General features: G+C 33.8%; 1 protein-coding gene and 1 long non-coding RNA gene across 3 annotated transcripts in view; one reads left to right on the top strand and one right to left on the bottom strand.

Moving 5' to 3' along the window:
* LOC149806927 (uncharacterized) overlaps positions 1-4803 on the bottom strand; it is a 95196-nt gene extending 90393 nt beyond the window's left edge. The window contains exon 1 of one of the 2 annotated variants that reach the window (XR_016421342.1): positions 4510-4803. This is a non-coding gene — a long non-coding RNA (uncharacterized LOC149806927). The remainder of the gene's footprint in view (positions 1-4509) is intronic. The other variant, XR_016421343.1, reaches the window with a different exon arrangement.
* LOC149806925 (phosphatidylinositol 3-kinase regulatory subunit alpha-like) overlaps positions 1-17471 on the top strand; it is a 393140-nt gene that overhangs the window by 315129 nt on the left and 60540 nt on the right. The gene's annotated exons all lie outside the window — the stretch shown is intronic.

Genomic DNA, 17471 nt, shown 5'->3' on the forward strand with positions numbered 1-17471 from the left:
CAGTGGTACATGATAGCTTTTTTTTCTTACATTCATCCTTTACTTTAATGCCCCTTTGTAAATGTACTATGCCTCCATTCAAATTCCAGTATGGTCATGGATCAATTATAATGAATACCATCAATGGTGTAGGAGAAGTGAAATAATGAATCACATAAAATTCCAAATTTGAAGTGATAAAATTTTTGGAATTTTATGTGATCCATTAGTGGTTATTAAAATATGGAGAATTGTTTTTCAAGGTAAATAGTGCCCAACTTCTTGACCTCATGGCCCTACACACATACATACATGCATGTACACATACATACATACATGTACACATACACACATACATACATGCATGTACACATACATACATTCATATGTACGTACATACATACATACCTACCTACATACATATCTACCTACATACATACATACATACATACATGCATGTATACACACACACATACATACATACATGCATGTATACACACACACATACATACACGTGCATGCACACACATGCATGCACACACACATACATACATGCACACACACACACATACATACATTCGTACATACATACATACATACGCACACACATACACATGCATGCATGCACACACACACATACATGCATGCATGTGCACACACACACACACATACACACACACATACATACATACATACATACATATGTATATAATGACCACATGTATATATAGGCCAACTTCCATAAGTCCCGGTAATATATTACATACTTATCTGCACATAAAGACTGTTAGTTCATAAAGAACACTCACAAAAAACGAATTGCCCTGGCAGGTAATTTGGTTTGATTTGGCAAATAATTTTTCAAATGAAAATTAGATAAGTTATATTTTGCCACTTTTTTACCATATCATCAGGTCTAGAATTTAAACAGAAATTGTACTGTAGCCAACAGACTTGTAGAAGGAGAAGTTTACTTGTCCTGCTGAGTCCTTCCCACTAAACAGTGTCAGATATGTATCTCGATTAGCAACACTTTTATTTCTTAAATAACACATAATTCACAAGTATAGATCTTGCTGTTGAAAACAACCAAGGATAATTGAAAATATTCACCGCATGTTAACAAACAAAAAAAACTGGTTCTCCAGAAATTGACTATTGAAAAGGATGGCTCGGTAAACATTTTCAGAGCTTCACCATTTTGGAAAGAAAAAAAATCAGAGATAAAAACCAAGACTTCATTCACACTGGTCACTATGAATCGTAACTCTGCAGAAATACAATTAGGGGTTGTGCTACCTTGAAAGCCTTAAAGTAGTGTTAGTATTGCTTCAGGTTTACACAACATATATATAACTTTTTGAACAAAATATGTCTCCATGATGCTAGATCTTTAAAAATGGAATGGTTATTTCATAATAAGAATTCTAATGACCCTGGTGCAACAGTGATGGCTTTACACTGGTTCACAAGTTTGGTTTACAATATTTTAGTCTGAGATTCCTCTGATCTCGCCTACCCCATCTGAGATATTCTGGCATTTATATTGGGGTGTGGGTGTGTGGTCAGAGCTTATTGCTTATCGAAAAGCTAGATTCTTACCATAAGAAGTACATGTTAATGCAAAAGGCACATTATCAGGTTCTCTCTGCTTTATGAATCTATCAGTGAATTAAAGATGTACAGAATGTTATACTTGATAACAGTCTTTGATGTGCAACTTTATCTTTTAAAGCTGACAAAACCAGTAAAGAAAAATACAGCTTCATTTTGTAAAATCCTCCTCTATTCTTCTAACCATCCAGAGGAACAGTGAATCTCGCAGTATATATGTGATTAACTCCCAAGAGAACGTGAATATCATCAAGTTGTACAGATGTTTGAAAATTACATGTGTTGTGCAAATAAATGCTGAATGGTGACAGCTGAGACTGCTAACTGTTGGAAAATTAAAATTATGAAAACTACCAGTCTGGCAGGAAATTCACTAGCTAGCAGACTACCACTTATTTTGATCCCCGTATCATTTTGATAACCTCATCTTATTTATGCAGTATTTGTTATCTATTGTCCAACACAATAATGACATGTGCTTGTCCAAGTCTGCAGGACAAAGAAACCCCATGGTTGGTGGGGGGTCTGCTGACCATTGCTTGTAGACTGACACTGTTTGTGTCTGACCATACATGTACTGATTGAAGCATACTAATGCTTATGACACAGTTGATTATGGTATGAATGTTACTGTTAGTACCCTGTACCACAGTGAATTGGAAACCAATTTACTTGGGCAGCAAGGTTATTGTGTGGGAGTATCTCAGATCTTTAGAGATCAGGTTTATTTTTATCCAGATAGCATAGTCACAACAGGTTTTATGTAGATAGGTCACATTGGTGATATATGATAGCACTATTAATAGAAAGCTATTATCACAGTTCATTTGCCTCAATTGAAATTCAGTGAGGTAAAGTAACAAATAGCTGGTAAAAATAATGAATTATGTTTTCATAAATATTTCAGTGCCTTAATGCCACCTTTGATTTAAAGATACATTTCCAAGGAATATTATTGATAACAGTTAACCTTTTCTTTTCCCCAGTTACATAGCTTTACAATATGAAGTAGTGTTCCCAAGATTCAATTTCAATGCAATAGAATGGGACATAAGTTTCATCTCTCCTTGTAAGTCATTATTGAAGTTTTAAAATGTTTTAATTAGGTCATCATAATCAGTCAAGCATCATTTTCAATTAGCTGAAGCTAATTTTAGTTTGCCTGAGTTTATCACATGGCCCCATCTGTACATTATTTGCTATTTTCCACTCCTTCTCCAAAACCACCAGGTAAATTTAGATGAAACTTTCCAGGAATGTTCCTTGGGAATGCTCCAGCAAAATTATGTTCCTACTCTTTTAAAATTTTATCTGTAGTGGCTCTTCCTGGTATTATTCTGGTTTCCTTAGCAACCATATGGAAAACCTATTTTCAGATGATGCTTTAGAACACTCTTTGCTAATTTTTATAACACTAGCTCAAAATGTTTCATAATAATTTTTTATCAAAACTATGTTTAGGATGGCTTTCGTAGAAATAATGTGGCTTCCTTAGCAACTGTATTGAAAACCTATTTTCAGCTTTTCAAGGACTGCTGAACCACTTTTGAACCACTTCACATGAATGTTTCTTGTAACATGCTGTGTTAAAATTTTGTCTGTTGTGGTTTCCCTGACAACAGTCTAGTTTCCTGAGAAAAGTTTGTTCAAACTTAGGAATGGGTCCCACTGACAGTGGCCTGGCATCCATAACAACTACAGGTATATGGAAAACCTTTTTTTAACAGCTGAACCATTTTTGATTAAATTTGGTTGTTTAGGTGTCAGATTATGTATAATGTGTGATTCCTTAGCAACCACATTTTAAAAGCATATATAGTTTTCTGTTAAGAACAAATGAATCGGTGATCAAACTTGGATGTAATGTTTCCTAGGGCATTCTCTATTAGATTTTTGGGATGGTTTTCCTAGCAGTGGTTGTTTTTTTTTATTGTAACCATATAAAAGACTCATTTTCATCTTCTCCAGAAAGACGGTTACACCAATTGTGGCTTCAATTTTAGCACCTAGGTGAAAAATCCATTTTCAGTTTGTTCTTTAAAAAAGGTTTCTATCACACTTGGTTAGAATTTTCATTTTGTTCCAAATGAATTAAAACAGAAGGAATTCCAAATGCATTTCAAATGCAGATGAAGTGCAAATGGAATGTAGATTTCCTCAGATTATTCTGTTCCAGGATCTGCACGTTTGAAATGGTGCATCAATGATGTGAGAAATGCTTGGTTATGATGCAAATGTTAAAATTAAAGGTACAAAATTGAAACTTTCTGAAGAAGAAAATTTGAATAATTTATAATCAGTTATTAAAATCTTTATTGAGTTCTTGGTGATTTGTTTTTGTTTTTTACCAATCATCAAAATCATTTTCCTGTATTTCATTTTAAGGTCACACATCACTACTCAAAATATGAACTTGAACCATACATCCTTACAATCGGTCCCTAAGTGGCCAGGTGGTCTAAAGTGCTCACCTTTACGGATCACTTTGTCATCTCACCTCACCTCTGTCTGCTGTGGGTTTAAGTCTTGGGCTTTGGCCAATGTGGGTATGTGAGAAAGCTTGCCAGTAGCTTCTCGTGGGTTGGTGGTTTATTCCGGGGTTTTCTGGGGTCCTTCCTCCACCATTTATACTGGCTGCCATGTATAGCCTATCTTGTGCTGAAAAATGGCATTAAACCCTTTAACAACAACAACAACAACATCCTTACAAAAAAACCTAATGTGTGTAGCCAGGTGTTTTTGTAAATCCATCACCTTAAGCTGTAGAGGCAATTGTATCAAACCAGGCATGACATGTGTATAAAAATGGTAGTATTAGATTATCAATAAATGTAGAGAAACATTCATTGGCCAATTAAATCCTCATCATTCCCATTTTAAATATTGCTTTGCATTTTTGTCATAAGTTGTACTTACTGTTTGTACTGAAAGAGAATCCAAAGACTCCCAGCTGTGTCACAGAAATGTACATTTTTGTAGATGTTTGATTAAAACAGCTAGACTGTCATTTTTCATTTTTCTTTTATAAATTTTGATAATTAGATAGGACTTTACGTGTGTCTGTGTACTGAGTTAAGGCACTCGCACAGCAGAGGATACTAAACTGTAAGCAGACAACTGGCACTCATCCTGCTATCCTTCTGATCTCCTCATGGGAAGTTTATCATAGGTCAGGGTCTGAGTATCTTGGAAACAGCCTCTTCAGCATTGCTGCTGTTCTCAGTGGCTTAATAGAAATTTATGGAGCTGCTTCATTTATGGAGCTGCTTCATGAGCATGCCAAGAGAGCATGATCATACTGCAAGGAAAACATGTTCCACTCTGATTCAAGGGCAAGGAAATTATCATTTGTTATTGATAAAAAGACAATCATTCTCAGTGTAAATGGATTTGGCCTCATTAAAGTACTTTATAGCCTGATTTGGTCCCATTCAGGAACAAATATGTTAGAAAATTGATAATGATGTACTACATTTTATTCGCTGTAACAATATCCCTGATAAAAATGTTAAAAACATCCTAAGAAGATAAAGACAGAGGGCATGTGAATTAGGATAAAGGGTATCACATGTACACTGATTTCATTACATTTAAAAAAAAGCAAAGGAAATGTAATCTGATGACCTTAGGGACCAATCATGTAAATGGGGGAGGGGGGTCCAACTGGCTGAAGATAATATTTGTTCATCTCATGTGATTGATCAAATTAGTTGGGGTTTTTTCTTAGTAGGATCATACAAAAAGTATTTTTTTAAAGATGTGGAATTTTTTTCTCATAAATAATGTAGGCCTGCCCTAGAAAATAAAATGGTTGGTCTTTAAGTAGTTACGGAAAACAATCTTTGATCTACCAGACAAGAGACAATATGATACACCTGAACCTCCATAGGACAAAATAAATTCGTTCAAGAGACTGAAATTTGGGTGAACATGCTCTAATGTAAAGTGAATCTTGTTTATAAAGACCAGTCATGGGACAAAGGTGTTCTTTATACAGAGGTAAAATAGGATGGAAACATACATATACTGGTACATGTCTTTTACAGAGAGATAAAATTATATGTCATTTATGCACAGCTGTCCTTTACATGAAGGTAAATTTATGAAAATGTTGCCCTTGTATGGTCAAGTGACCTTTATATCCAGATAAAGTGGCATGAAAACATTGTATTATTTTTTATAGAGAGGTTAAATGGTAACAGTGTTCCTCATGGGTAGGTGTCCTTTAGATAAAAATAAATCTAGTATGAATGCCTTTTCCTGTATGAACAGGTGTCCTTTCCTATGAGATGACCACTAACGCAGGTATCATTGTAATTCTAAACATTCTGCTGGGTCTTGAACTGCTGTCGGAAATGATTCCAGGTGTATGATTCAAGATTCTGCCATGTTTAGATGATACATTGAGGAAAAACATTCTATCCCTTAGATCAAGCCACTAGTTAAGTGAAATTAATTTTCTCTTTAACCTGAGATTTTATATTACACCAATATGGTTCATGTAATTACAATTTTTTAAGTTTGTACAGACAGTGAAAAGGATTGAAGCACTAACATAAAACGAAGTTGTCTAGTCTCCATACAAGTGATTATGAATTTCTCAAATATAATTAGAAATCCTTAGCTTTTAACTATGGAGATTAAAAAATGTATTTTGGGTAGAATTTATTTATTCAAAATACAAAGATTTTATTTGAGACCTTATTGTCTGATCTCAAAATGTCATCATTAGATACAAGGCAGTAAGAAAGCAATTTGATGGAGAACTTAATTACTGGTACTGAATCTGAGCCTTGTGTAGCAGAGTCATTATATGCAGAAGTATGGGATAGGAAAGTCCATCCCATTGGTCTGGAAAAAACGTATGGGATGGGAAAATCCAACCTATTAGTCACGAACAAAAGCATGGGATAGAAAAATCTATCGCAATGGTCAGGAACAAAAGTATGGATAGAAAAATCCATCCAGTGGTCAAGAACAAAAGTATATAATAGGAAAATCCATCCCAGTTGTTAGGAACAGAAGAATGGGATAGGAAAATTCATCCCTGATGTCAGGAACAAAATTATGAAATAGGAAAAGCCTTCCCAGTGGTCAGGAACAAAATTATGGGACAAGAAAATCCATCCCAGTGGTTTGGAACAAAAGTTTGGGATAGGAAGAACCATTCCAGTGTTTAGAAACAAAAGTATGAGACAGAAAGATCTATCCTCATGAGCAAGAACAAAAGTATAGGATAGAAAAGTCCTTTCCAGTGGTCAGGAACAAAAAAATATAGGATAGGAAAATCCATCCTTATTAATCTGTAAGCATACAAAACCAACTTGTAAAAATAATGCACATCAGTTATGCCTTTAAGAAAAATTGCTTGTATGAGTACTGCAACATATCAAACACAAAATGAGAATAGCATATCACATAAGGATCACCTAAGGGGGCAGGGGCCAGTTTTTGTGTACAAATTTAATGCCGCAATCAGCGACCTAGTATAAAAAAGTAAAATACACAAGAGAAGTCAAAAACGTCCATAGTTTTGGATACCTATATTAAAACAAAGCATAAGAATATTATCCACTTGACCAAAGAATTCAATGGCAGTTCATAGCAGAAGAAGTTTATGCAAACCAACCCCAAATTTCTACCTGCAATTTTCATGTCTGAAGGTCATTTTTGACACCATATGATGCTCACAGTGCAAACACAAGCCCTTTTCCTAGATGACAGTTCGCAAAACAGTGTGTACTAAACAGGCTGATGCAACTGAAAATAGTTGTCATCCAAGCTGTTTTTGAGATATTCTACTTGCCCAAACCCATGTGTTTACTGCTATGGGAGGCTACCTCTTCTTCCTAGCCAACTATTGGTATTTCACTATCAACATACTGCAGAATAACTATGGAAGGTGTACATGCCTGACATCAATTTCAAGAACAACACAAGCCCAAAACACCCAGTTCACAAATATATCCATATCTTTAAATAGTAAACAAAATTATCTAAAACAGTCACATCATAGCCTTAAGTTAAGAAATTTTTCAGGGGCCAATTTATGAAACTGTACCCTGCACCTAATGTATCAGACATTCCATGGTGTTGGCTTTCTTATGTTTATAATGGTGACATCATCAAAACTGTACCCTGCACCTAATGTATAAGATATTCCATGGTGTTGGCTTCTTATGTTTATAATTGTGACATCATCAAATCTTGTGTTCCATCTTTCAACTGAAATCAGTTGACTCACGAATGTCACCGATCAACATCCGATTAATTCATACTCACATGAAAAATGGCTGGTTTTCTCAGGTCAAGGAAGAAATTCCATGGTTTATAATGTGATGAAAATTTGATATTATCTGAATTTAATGGCACCCAGTGATGTATAGGACTGATATCTGTCAAGATTCTGTAATATTCAGATGATTTGGTAAATACATCTTTTTGCACATAATGGCAGCATTGGACTATAAATTCATATTAGCATTCAGAGAACAATAGTTGAGATCCTGGCAATACAGTGTCTGAAATGTGTATTGCAGATGGCTTGCACAACAATAAAAATATAAACAGGTCAACCAGTTAAGTCCTTTCTTATCAATAACATTATTAGAGACTGAAAAAATAATTTAGCTCTTACTTAAACATTGATATAGAATTAATTCACAAATAATAATAAGAATTTTTTTAAATAACATTTATTTTTCTTCGAAATCAGACTACAAAAGCTGTACATGTAAGTGGGTTGATCAGTGCAAACCCAAACCAAAATGCATGCTTACCACAAGCTTGCAGCAACCTTAAAAATAAGCTTGCGATTTTGGTTTGGGAAATGCTGGCATAACTGCTCACGTTGGTACCTAATGTTTGTATTGTTTACTGTGAAAGAATCAGATCATGATGAAAATAAGAACATTTTTACCACTGTTTATGCACTCGGCTTAATAGAATGTCATTTTATGAAAGACAGCAGTCATGAGATGTAAGACAGCAGTCATGTGATGAAAGACAGCAGTCATGTGATGAAACACAGCAGTCATGTGATAAAAGACAGCAGTCATGTGATAGAGACATCTTGCATTGGAGTTCTACATGGGAGAACACAATCATAAATATATAGGAAATGATAGACAATAATGTCAAGACAACTGTTCACAGTTGAAAGTGGCAGAAAAATTGCAGACTTTCATGATGTCAAAAGCATAACATCATCTCTAGTGTCAATGAATGCACTGTGTTGAATGGGTTTATCCCACTTTGTTTTCTTACATGGGCAGAACGTGTTGTACATTAATTAGTATGGAGAGAGAGAGAACAGTTTTCTCAGTCACAATACTCATTATTTGATATCTCTTTTCCTTTATATGTATTGCATCAACTTTTTTAATTAAATTTTTTTCTTCATTTTAATGCCAGTCTCTTGCAGAGAAGTCACAAGGTCAAATAGGTCAGTCAGAAATATATGTGCATTTCACTAATGCAATCAACAGGCCGACCCTTTTTTAATTTTTAAAAATTAAATAATAAAAATTAATAACATTTTCAAAAATACAAATATTTAAATAAAAATAAAATTGTCTAAAGAATTAGGTCCTTTATGGCAATTTATTAGCACATACAGTAAAATATATACTGCATGCTCTTTTCATACAAATATGATGTACATTAGACCTTTTTTAAAAAGTTGATTTTAAACCCTACTTACCTACCATATTTTAACTCAAAGGCAGAAACATATGGTGAGGGGAATTCAGTCTGTCAAACTGCGTACTAGTTTATATCAAACTGCATACCAGTTTATATCAGACTATCAGACTGCATACTGGCTTATATCAAACTATCAGACTGCATACCAGTTTATATCAGACTGCATGCCAGTTTATATCATACTATCAGACTGCATACTAGTTTATATCAGACTGCATACCAGCTTATATCAGACTATCAGACTGCATACCAGTTTATATCAGACTGCATACCAGTTTATATTGGACTATCAGACTGCATACCAGTTTATATCAGACTGCATACTAGTTTATATCAGGCTATCAGACTGCATACCAGCTTATAGCAGACTGCATACAAGTTTATATTGGACTATCAGACTGCATATCAGTTTATATCAGACTGCATACTAGTTTATATCAGGCTATCAGACTGCATACCAGATTATATCAGACTGCATACCAGTTTATCAGTGGAGATAAGAAGATCTAGAGTGCTAGAATGGAGACAACAACAAAAAAGTCAGGGTCATAAGGTTAACTTTCATGATGGGCAAGATAATGCAAATAAAGATCCATGATTAAACCTGTATGAAAGAATTCTTGAAAGAGTCCATCTGTCTAATGGAGAGTACAGAACTTGATGGCAGCCTCTATTTCATACTACAGATGCTATGAATAAAAACCTTTGAAGAACAGTTCAGAACAAGCAAAATAAAACTGGATGGTTATTTATATCCAGTTATGTAATATTCAAGAACTTATAATATTTGGAAAACTGTTGTTATGAAGAGCAAATTGCATGGAATAGTAAGTGTTTATTATAGCATGTGTTTACTTTTTTGTATAAATAACATGAAGATAAGATGATGACCTCCCCTGCATGAGATTATAAAATTCCTGAGTCCGAGTTTAAGTCACAATCAGTCAGAATTGAATTATTTTAGTAATGTCCTTGCAGATGTATGTTGAAATATCTAACTTCATCATATTTTCAAGGCTACAACAGAAACACTAACTTGTATATTGTTTCCAGGTCATACAGTCCATATATAAAGTCATTATATGTCACATTATTTTCAGACATTGGTCATTCTTTTAGACAGAAACAATAAATACTCTGTGTATATTAGTCCCAGGTTATATGGGCTGTATGTTGACCAGGTTATATGGACTGTATATATGTCACGTGATCTTCAGGCAGGTTATTTTGTCAGACATTCATAGCAATGGCAGATTACTCTGAGACATCATTTCTGACATTTCAGTGGTAGTGAGCCATCGTTAAATGTACACTTACTATTATGCCCTTGAGTTTCATTAATAAAAGGGGGAAATTTTGTCTTACAATTTTGCTAAGCTTAAGACTCAACTCCAGCTAAAGAATATAATAGCCATTTAAATAAAGAAATGTTCTAAAGAAACAAATCATCACTGTAGTACAGTAGAACTTCGATTATCCATCAGGGTGCAGGACAGAGACAATGATGGATATAAGAATAGACAGAGAATAGATTATGTACATTACAAATATTATACAATAGACCTGGTCATCAAAAAATCATGATATCAATGTAAAGTGTCGAATTTTGAATTGTATTGAATCGTAAAGTTGAATTCATTGAGCATTAAACTTTTATCACATTTAAGTCAGAAAAGTCTTTGTGAACGGTCACTTCGACCTTTCTTCTTTTCTCCCCCCCCCCCCCATGTCAGTGTTAAAATTTGAAAGGCTAGAATTTATGACTCGGGGAGACTGACCTGGGCATTGCTATGCTGTCCTGAGAAAGTAAACATTTGAGCTACCAACCATAACTGCTTGATAGGAACCCATGTCAAATTATCGCTTTCAAAGGGAAATTGATATGACCATACTTCACATATTCTATGCTGTCTGAGATCTGACAGAAGAAATTATTATCTTGGGATAATTTAGGAACTGCTGCTTACAATTGGCCAGAGTAAATTAAGGCATATACTTTGAACATAACATGAATTTAAAGTAACAACCTTAAAGTCGAATTCTTTAGTCTGAAAATTTCCTGTGAGAGGAAGCAGCTCCGAGGACGACTAAAAAAAACAGAGCTTTCCTCGTTAAACAAGATAGGGCCCAGGTGGCTGTCTTGTAAGAAAAGACCGGGTTTAGTGCTAGGATGCACCATTTCTGAAAGAGAACAGCATTAGGGTACGCAATTTTAACTTCCCATTTAATTTTCTTTAAAAAATTGTATTGTTTGTTTTATGCAAATTCGGTTGATATGACTAGGATTCATATTATGTATTGTTTATTCAATTTCATGGAAATCTGTTGATGGTTGAGTTGTTATGCAATTATATCTTTAATTTTACACTTTCTAATTCATTGATAGAATTGACGATTGCATGCTATCCAAGTTTTCATATGTGTAGGATTTCATAGGGTTACATGAAATAATTTTCTTTGTTAGGACGATACTGATTATGTTGAGTTAACAATAATTGCATATTTATATCTGATTTTGTAATGTTTAAATAATCTTGTAATTTAGGGATTGCTGTGAACTAGAATTTTTTTAATTTTATGCAGTAGTAATCGAGCATATGGTAGCATAGGTAAAGAGATATGGTAACGTGATATATAATATCACTAATGTGTTAATTCTGGCCTGTTGCTGTGAAGCAAGGATGATGTTCTGTCGGATTAGTTGGAATTTATGCAGTGTGGATAGCTAGTATGCTTCTGAGTAAATAAGAGAGGTAATTTTATGTACATGTAGAAAGTGGTACATACAGAGGTTATGGGTTAATTTTGTCGTTGAGGAACAGCTTTTTGTAGAGACGGGACAGTCTGAAGATGGAAGTCCAAAGAAAAAGGAGTGACGAGTTCAGAATAAAAGACTAGGAAGTCAATAAAGAAGTGAAGCATAGAGAATAGGAAGGCTCAAGGAAACAGGAAGACATTGATACACGATCAAGGGAAGAAGGGTGATGCAATCAGTCATGGACATTGTGCTCTTTTCACCACTCATGATGATGAAATAAATCCAAATTAGACTGCTATTAAATTCTGTTGACATAATAATTTGTTTTGATTAAATTTGTTATTTTTTCTTGTCTAAGGGGGCTTGTATTGTATTATTTCTTCCCAATATTCTTGCTCAGTTCTCTGTTGAAATTCTATCATCCACTCCCACTGGGCTATAATATCAAGAGAGGTCATCCTCTAGATAATGCCAGCCATAATTCAGTTAATCGCCCCTCTTACTAAGAGGGCGACATTACAATCATCATATGTACATGTACCTGTTTTTAATATTTTGACATACAATGTCCTGATGGTTGACAGAGACTGATGGTTAATAGGGTGGCAGATAATCAAAGTTCTACTGTATGTTATTTCTAATTTTCATCACCATATTCTTGAACCTAACACATATTTGTATGCTGCTATCCATTTTAATTTGATCTTTTCCAGCATTAAGGTACTTCATTTTAAAAGGTATTTCCTATTCAAATTTCTTTGTACATGTATTAGGGCTGTTGTAGAAAAATAATTTCCAACCCTTTCCTAAAATAGCTCTTCTGACTTTTTGACCTAGATAGAACACAAAGTAGACCTAGTGATTTCATGAAACCAATTCTGCTCCAGTTTTATATTTGCTTAAGGAACAAATATTCATGTCTTTGGTTTTTGATTGTGTAACTTAAATGACTGTCAATGCTTTGCACTTTTTAAAAGAAAAGAAAGTTCATTTGAAGAATTCTTTTTGCAAACTTAAGTAGAGTTACCTGTGTGCTGCATAAAGCTGCCAGTGTAGTTATTTTTGCTACACAAATAAAAATGAAGAAAGGGCACAAAGAAATCAAATGAAATAAGAAGATGAAAATAGAAATATGTCCTATTTTTAGAATATTCTTTTGTATTCAGAGTCGATGTCAGTTTATATTTCCTGCGGTAGTACTAGAATAGGCATGCATAATCATCCCATACAGAGAGAAAAAATATCTCTGTTCATGGTCATTTTGAAAGTCACACTTCAATCTGTAATTTGAGCAAAGACTGTTTTTAAAAAAATTTGGTGCTTTTTCATTAAAAACAATATTCAAGGAATGTGAATATTTTGATCTGATTTTCTTAAAGTAAGTAATTGTCAGTGTCCAATGATTGTATTATTTTGAGGACATTTTCTTGAAGTTAGTTAATATCAGAGTGTCCAACGATTGTATTATTTTGATGGCATTTCCTTTAAGTAAGTTAATATCGATGGCCAAGGATTGTATTATTTTGAGGACATTTCCTTGAAGTTAGTTAATATTGGTGTCCAAGGATTGTATTTGACAACATTTTAGGTTAATATGTATCAGAATGGCAAAACCCTTAGATCTTCATCATATTTGTGGTACATGTGTTGATGCAGAATTGTCAATTTTGCATATTTTCTTTTCATTGTATAATGCCTTTGAAGTTTGGTTGTAGTGCTGTCTTTCTTATTTAATATTTTAACTATTGTTACAATCATTGATTTTCCTTGGTTAATGATAAATATTTTTAAGTAGTATCCAGTTTCATTTCATTTATAGTTACAGAAGTTAGAAGTGATAAATCTTACTGCATGCTCCATGATGAAAAAAAATTGTAATTTGCATTTAAGAAATCTTTTTTTAAGCTCTACTGGTCATAGACCAGAAGAGCTTATGGAATGTTCTTTGTCTATTGTCCAGTGCCTGACCGTCCATTAGAATAAGTATCTTATAACTACTCCTCCAAAACCTCCTGGACATTTTTACCATGAAACTGTAAATATATTCATTCCAGTGTATGGCTGGCCTTAAATGAGAAAGGTACTGCTCATACATCCAATATGGCCACCACAGTGGCCATCATGAATATCTTATTATCACTGCTCCTCCTGAATGGATGATCATATCAACATGGGGTTTTCGCTGAAATATTTCTTATGATGTCTAGTTGATCCGAAATGAAAGTGAGGCCAATATGTTATCCAGTATGGCCACCATATCAGCCATCCTGAACAGTTTGTTGTTGCTACCCTTCCTTAATGGATGATCATATATCATCATAAGGTTTTCACTAAAAAAGTTTTTATGATGTTGGTCAAAAATAAAAATGGTGCTTATCTGACATCATATATATATATATATATATATATATATATATATATATATATATATATATATATATATATATATATATATACATAGCTGCAAACACAGCTATCTTGAAAATATTGTTTTCACATATATTCTAGAATAGAAGGTCATATTGGCAAGGAGTTTTCACTTAAACTTCTTTTGATTTTGATTTGGTCCTAAATGAAAATGCTGCCAGTCTGGCATCCAATATGGCCAACATACAGTGGTCATCCTGAAAATCTTGTTATTGCTACTCATCTTGAATGTATGTTGTCACCAGAAGACTTCTTATGACATCTGGTTGGTCTTAAATGAAAATGGCACCAAGCTGACTTCCAATATGACCACCGCATTTTATTATTTTTATCACTAGCCCTCCAGAATGTATGGTTGTGTCAGCTTGAGGTTTTCATTAAAAGAGTTTGTGATGTCTAGCTGGTCCTAAATGAAAGTGATGCCCATCTGATGTCAACTATTGCCACCACAGTAGCCAGCTTGAAAATTGGATTATCACTACTCTTCCTTCATGAAACGTCAGATTGAACTGGAGTTCTCACCAAAAGACCTCTTATGATATCTAGTTGGTCCTAATGAAAATAGTACCAATTTAATATACAGTATCGTAGCCACAGCAGTGCTATGATGTCTGATATGGCTATCATAGTGGCCTGATTGAAAATCTTGTCATCACAACTTCTACTGAATGATTGGTTATATCAGCATGGGATTTTCCCTCAACGACTTGTATTATTTTGCAGGTCCTAAATTAAAGCATTGCTCAGTGATCTGATGCCCAGTATCTTTTGAAAATCTTGTTTTCGCTGCTCCTTTTAAAAGGAAAATCATTTTGATATAAGGTTTTCATCAGAAGAGTTCTTATGATGTTGACTTTGTCCTAAATGAAATTGACCAACCCTTAATATGGCTTGTTATATCTTCTCCTAAAATAGATGTTTACATCAATATGGGGTTTTCTTATGATATCTAATTTTTCCTCATGAAAATGGTGCCAGTTGTGTATCAAATATGGCTGTCATAAAAGCTATCATGAGAATCTTCTTGTTACTTCTCCCATTTAAGTGAATGGTCATTATAACATAGGGTTATAACCAAAAGACTTATAATGATGTCTGCTTTGTTCTAATGATCACAATCAGACATTCAGTATGTCAACCACAGCATCTTGAATTCACAGAAATTCTTTTGCCCAGTAGAGTGTCAGTTCCTTTACAGGACTGTTTTTTTTTAAATCATTATTATTATTTGTTGATTTTTATTGCATTTTCATGGTATTTTTGTGGTCAAATTCTTATAGTCAGCCAGTAATGTTTTGTTTCATATCACATTTGTAAGAATGTCGTAAATTTAAAGTCAATAACTGGATCCCCAATGTATCCAAAAGTTACACAAAAGGACTTTATATTGGTAATGTCATATTAGTGTCTCCAAAGGTTCCTTCGCATTTCTTTATGGTTCTATGCATAAATCATTGTATTGGTGCCATGACATTGGCTGACTGTATGGCCATTTTAGTCATGAATGTACCAGATTGAGGACTTAAAATGTGTTCATTCAGACATTTAGAAAATTGTCCACTTTTAAGAGCATGGTTATTTGAGAACACCCAAAATCTGCATAGAGGACAAAATAGATATTTCTTTATTCTTTACAACTGGAAAATGTACCCCACCCATGATTGTTTATAGGAAATAGCCTCACCAAAATTAATTTATCAAATACAGTTGTATGTAGGTATGTACATATACTGTAAATTGTAATATTTTAGCCTTGTCAGATCATAGCAAAAGCGGATTCAAGATTTAGCAACATAGCATTTTTGCAAGCAATTCAGTGTTCTTCCATCCAATTTTTGGTGTACAAAACAAACCTGATTTGCCAGTAGATTTAAAAATGCATGACAAGAGATCAGTTTTAAAAATTCTTAAGATTAGATAAATTTGCCAGAGAAATTGCTCAAAAGAAATATCATGGTCAGTTTGTATTCTGTAATTGATTTGATTACAAATGGTACATTTATTTGTGTGGAAAAAGGGTTTTTATATCTGTAGTGATAAACTCTGATGACATGAATTAAAACATTTCATTTTTCCTGACCAGTTAATATATACATATACATGTATATATGAACAAGTATGTGACAACCAGGAAGTCCACAAATTCAGTTTTGTACTGTATAAAAAAAAAGAAATTAAAAGGAAACAGTTAATCGTTTATGACAAAAAGGTAACACGGACGAATTTGTCATTTTTTTCTGGTGCGTGAGAATTTCTCCACTCCAAAGTCAAGATTGTATAGACAGGTTTAAACAGCTAACACTGTTGTCACAAAGAATCATGAGGTGATATAATTTGTAATCAGTATAAAAAAAATTGCAATTTGCTTCATGAAGCCCAGTGCGATCCCAGAATAAACTTTTTGCACATTATTTTTCATACATTTAAGAAGAAAAAATATTTTTTCATGTGTGAGAAAAATATATGCATGCATAATTTCAGTTGTCATGAAACAATCATTTTATATTAGAATTCATATACAATCTCTTCCTCAAAATGATAGTAAACTCTATACTCTTTAGTTTTCATACTTTTAAGAAGACATAGAAAAATACAAGCATATGAAATTTTGGGAGCCATGCCACAACTGTGATACATCTAAATATGTGTTATAACCATGCGTGCTATAGCGGGGTCGCACTGTATTGTGTCATGTACTGCAGTATATGTATCACATTTCAGGGTCGTGATGTGATGCATGTATTTCATCCCACAGTGTCTATTTGCAGAGTACCAATAATATTTACAAATCGGTAATTATGCTTTGTTTACTTAAGAAACTTCACACAAAAAATCAGTCCTAAAGTCTAGTTAGCCCTAAAGGAAAATGGTGCCGCTCAGATATCAAATATGGCCATCTTGAAATTCTTGATATTGTCACTCCCAAAAGGATCATCTTGTCAACATGGGGTTTAACTAAAAGACTTCAAGTCCTGTCTAGTTAATCCTA

This window comes from Sinohyriopsis cumingii, chromosome 1 (assembly GCF_028554795.1).
Source record: "Sinohyriopsis cumingii isolate HCF-2022 chromosome 1, ASM2855479v2, whole genome shotgun sequence".
NCBI lineage: Eukaryota > Metazoa > Mollusca > Bivalvia > Unionida > Unionidae > Sinohyriopsis > Sinohyriopsis cumingii.